This window comes from Sapajus apella, unplaced genomic scaffold (assembly GCF_009761245.1).
Source record: "Sapajus apella isolate SASKATOON/1434 unplaced genomic scaffold, GSC_monkey_1.0 scaffold3, whole genome shotgun sequence".
In the NCBI taxonomy this organism is placed as follows: domain Eukaryota; kingdom Metazoa; phylum Chordata; class Mammalia; order Primates; family Cebidae; genus Sapajus; species Sapajus apella.
In genome coordinates, this window is record NW_022436943.1 from 27,388,737 (window position 1) to 27,393,907 (window position 5,171).

The 5,171-nt window shown below is 42.9% G+C and overlaps 1 pseudogene; it reads right to left on the reverse strand.

Moving 5' to 3' along the window:
* Positions 1-511: 511 nt before the first annotated feature.
* LOC116529495 lies at positions 512-1,382 on the reverse strand (annotated as a pseudogene).
* Positions 1,383-5,171: the final 3,789 nt, after the last annotated feature.

Sequence of the window (5,171 nt, forward strand, 5' to 3'; positions counted from 1 at the left end):
CAGGCATTATTTATTGTTTTACAAAGCTTTGCTTCAAAATACACAAAACATCTTATTTTTTAAATTTAGAAATTATTTATTAAACAAAATTCAAATTTTGGCGGGGGTTGTTTTTGTTTTTGCTGTCAGGAAGTTTATTGTCTTTATCTGAAAAATCCTCACAGAAAGTTATTTGGTTTAGCTTTCAGCAGCCCGCTCCTGAGCTCTGAAGAAGCTTGCCCTCTTTAGAGCTACTTGATCTTCCTTCTGAGCAAAAGACATTTTGGGACGGTTCCACCTCTTTTTTTTTTTTTTTTTTTTGAGACAGTCTCACTTTGTCGCCAAGGCTGGAGTGCAGTGGCACGATCTCAGCTCACTGCAACCTCTGACTCTTGGGTTCAAGTGATTCTCCTGCCTCAGCCTCCCTAGTAGCTGGGACTACAGGCACATGCTACCATGCCTGGCTAATTTTTTGTATTTTTAATAGAGACGAGGTTTCACCGTGTTAGCCAGGATGATCTCTATCTCCTGACCTTGTGATCCACCCGCCTCAGCCTCCCAAAGTGCTGGGATTACAGGCATGAGCCACTGCCCCCCCAACTCCACCTCTTCTTTTTAACTTCTCTCTTGGGCTTCTTCTCATAGCCTGGATTCTCTTCTATAGCAGCATGAACTTTCTTATACATCTCCTCTGTCATATCTGAAGTTACGCTGTTCTTTATGTATTGAGAGAACTGTTTCTTGTAAGCGTCTTCATCTTCCTCCATTAAGTAGCATGTGTACTGCAATATTCTGGCCCGTGATGTGCTTCTGGCGTATTTCTGCATTAAATTCCTTGCTTTCAGAATCATAACCAGTGAATCGTTTGGTACTGTGAGGGATAGACAAGCCTCCATCCATAGCCCCCTTCAGGACATGGAAAACTTTATTGCCAGTGGTAGTTCTGGCAAGGCCTGCATCCAAATAGCAGGCAACGGTGCCTGGCTGACCATCAGTGATTTCCACATTGTATTCATCACCAGTCACCTCCACTTGGCCTTCATAGATCTTGTCCGTGCCAAACCTACTGAGAAGCCTGGAGGCCAGCAGCAGGCCAGTACAATATGCTGCAGCGTCATTTATCAGGCCAACCTTCACACCATATTTTGGCAGTTTGTGTGCATATGCTGCAGACTATCACATCCCCTTCTATACGGGCACGAGCAATCTGACAAACATGATATCTCTGTTACATGAACTATCATCCTGTATTTAGGTGTGTTGTATTTATTTTTATCCTGTATCACCCAGCATTTCTGAGCACAATAATCAATTTTATCCTCTCATTGTCTTCTAAATTTCACTTGGTATCTCTTAAAGTAGGCCTTATTCTTAACTTTAACAAACCCCATCCTGTGGAACAGAGACCTGCATCTGCTGCTCAACAGACCTGCAGGCCCAGCAGTGCTGGGGGCAGAAAAGGCACAAAATTCAAATGTTTATTTCAAATACATTTAAAGAGGGAAAGAAATATCCACCAAAATGTTACCACCCATAATTAACTGTCACACTTCTGTGTTTCCTCTGAGAAGTTCTATAGGCATAAACAGTGTGTATGTGTATGTATGTTTGTGCAGATGTATTTCTTTACATAAAGAGCATTATCGTGTACCCATGCACACATAAAAATATAATTTAAAAAAATTATATATATATATAATTTTAACACCATTTTGATGGCTGCCCGAAATGCTTTTATAACAGACTTGTCTGTGCCACAGTTCTTGGGAAGACAATCATAAGAATATATCGGTCTGGCATGGTGGCTCACACCTATAATTCCAGAACTTTGGGAGGCCAAGGCGGTCGGATCATGAGGTCAGGAGATCGAGACCATCTGGGCTAACATACTAAAACCCTGTTTCTTCTAAAAATACAAAAATCAGCCAGGCGTGGTGGCACGCGCCTATAGTCCCAGCTACTCGGGAGGCTGAGGCAGGAGAATCCGTTGAATCCGGGAGGTGAAGTTTGCAGTGAGCTGAGATTGTGCCACTGCACTCCAGCCTGGGAGACAGAGCAAGACTCCGTCTCAAATATATATATATATATATATATGAATATTTGTCAGTTTACTTAATAAATGCTAGGAGGACGTCTGTTAAATTTTTTTTTGTAATTTGTATTGGAGTGGCTTAACTGTTTAATATAGACTGAAGGGTGGTAGAACATACAGGTGACTTGTACTTTCCGATTTCTCAGAAATCGGACTGCCAAGGCTTAAATCTCAGCTCCCAGTTCCCCATTTGCTGTGTTACCTTGAGCAGTTGCATGTCCTCTCTGTGCCTTGGTTTCCTGATCTATTTAAAGGGGAATAATTGAACTTAAATGAGTTAGTCTATGTAAAGTGCTTCAGAACAGTGCCTGACTCCTAGTAACACTTAGTTTATGTTACAAGATATATTCACCTGTACCCTATAAACATTCAAATTGCTGAGTCACTTAGTCCAAGAAAAGCCCAAGGCAGTTTGATACAGCTGAGGTGGTTTTAGGAGAATGTTTCGGGCAGATTCCTGGGGTGGGAACTTGGAGTCTGTATTTTTACAGAACTCTTCAGGTAAGTGAGTCTTAAGGTCAGCCAGGTTTATGAACCAGTGGGTGAGAACACTGGGCACAGCTGGACAGCAGTTGGGTGGTGAGCAAGACTGGAAAGATTCAGAACAGTGAGTCTGAGACGGCCCGCCCGGACACAGAGGCCCTTTGAAAGCAGCGAAGCAGGGCGATGTGATATTTAAAACTGGAACTTTGTCAGCTGAGAGTCAGTTGAGATAAAGAAGGCCAAAACAACAAACCAGTGGAAGAAACGCACAGCGAGAGTAGGTTTCTCTCTGAAGTTACTCACTATTTTGTGTGGGAATATTTTTCCTTCTTCTTGTTCTGTTTGGTTTTGTGAATCTTGTTTTTAAAAGCATGCAGAGATAATTTTTTTCCTTCTTGTGATAACAGCTAATGTTTACTTAGTGTCATGGCTGTGCTAGCAGTTTTTCATGTAAACTTCCAGACAGTATGAGGTATGGACTATTGTCCCCATTTTAAAAGGAAAAAGCTAAAATTTGCAGAAGTTAAATAACTTGCACAAGGCCCATATTCATGTTTTCTTTCTTCTTTCCTAATGGAATTCCAGTTTGATTTGGAGTGTACACATCCAGTGAAAATACATTTCCCTGTAGCCCTGGCAGCTATGTGTGGCCGTGTGACTAAGTGGTAGCCAAAGACACGCAAATGAAAGGACTATGTGGGCCCTGTCGGAAGGTTTCTTATAGGGTATTGATTTGGCCGTGAGGTATGTCCCTATTTACCCTTCTCCCATCCTACTTTCTGGTGCCTACAATGCAGATGTGAGCTTCAGCAGCCATCTTGGACTTTGAGGATATAAAGCATGTATTCAATGGTGATGGAGGGGTGGTGGAAGATGGCACTTCTGCCCCCAGTGACCAAGAGCTGCTATACCAGCCCTGGGCTGCTTATCTCTGACTTCTTTTATTTGAAAGATATATAAACTTTTTGTTTGTTTGTTTGTTTTTGAGACAGAGTTTCGCTCTTTTTGCCCAGGCTGGAGAACAATGGCACAATCTTGGCTCACTGCAACCTCCGCCTTCCAGGTTCAAGCAGTTCTCTGCTGCAGCCTCCCAAGGAGCTGGGACTACAGGTTCATGCCACCACACCTGGCTAATTTTGTATTTTTAATAGAGACAGGGTTTCACCATGTTGGCCAGGCTGGTCTCGAATTCCTGACCTCAGGTGATCTGCCCACCTCTGCCTCCAAAGTGCTGGGATTACAGGCATGAGCTACTGCTCATAGCCCCTGAAAAATATATAAAGTTTTATCTTGTTGAAGTTGCTCTTATCAACAGACAAATGTGATCCAAACCATAATACTGGCTTATGCTTATATTACTTATATTTTATCAAAGGTAGCTATATGCTGCACACTTTTCTTATGGTTTCTATATACTGACTCATCCATTCCCCATAACAGCCTTCTGTGTACATGCGGTTATTATTCCCATTTTGCAAATGGGAAATTGAAGCAAAGAGAGGATATATGGCTTGCCTAAGGTCACACAGGGAGAAGTGGCAGAGCCAACAACACATAGCTAATAAGACTTCAGATCAGGAACAGTGGCTCATGCCTGTAATCCCAGCACTTTGGGAGGCTGAGGTGGGCAGATCACCTGAGGTTAGTAGTTCAAAACCAGCCTGGCCAATGTGGCAAAACCCTGTCCCTACTTAAAAATAAACGGATTAGTCGGGCATGGTGGTGCACACCTGTAATCCCAGCTATTTGGAAGGCTGAAGCAGGAGAGTTGCTTTAGACTGGGAGGTGGGAGTTGCAGTGAGCCGAGATCACGCCACCACACTCCAGCCTGGGTGACTGAGTGAGACTCCATCTCAAAAAAAAAAAAAAAAAAAGACTTCAGTAGCAGCACGTAACTGGCCCTAGCTCCAGTGTCTAAGTATTCTCAGTACTAACCTTGGTGCCTCCAAATACCCAGATTGATGCTGACAACAATTATGCTATATGGCCTCTTACATACTCAGTATGAGGTCTGGTGCGGTAGCTCACACCTGCAATCCCAGGACTTTGGGAAGCTGAGGTGGGTGGATCACTTGAGGTTAGGAGTTCAAGACCAGCCTGGTCAACTTGGTGAAACCCCATCTCTACTAAAAAAATATTAAAAAATTAGCTGGGTGTGGGGACGCATGCCTGTAATGGCCAGCTACTTGGGAGGCTGAGGCAAGAGAATGGCTTGAACCCAGGAGGCAGAGGTTACAGTGAGCCGAGATTGCACCACTGCACTCCAGCTTGGACAACAGAGTGAGACTCGGTTTCAAAACACACCAAAAACCAAAAAACCAATGTGGTATGCTTTGTGGCTTTCCTTAACTAAACCTTACCTTCTGCTTTAATTTATAAAATGAAAGACTCCTAGCTGGTGGCCAGAAGGAAACCATGGTCTCTCCGGAAGATTAAAACAGCCTCATTGGGGTCCATCTAAAGCCCTAACTCTTAGTGAAACCTCCAAAAGAAATGTCATGGATGCATTCTAAAAAGTTAATCATTTTAAACAGCATCCATGGAATCTCATTTGCCATTGTTTTCATTATAACACTGTTTTGCTTTTCTTTTTTTTTTTTTTTTTTTTTTTGGGGGG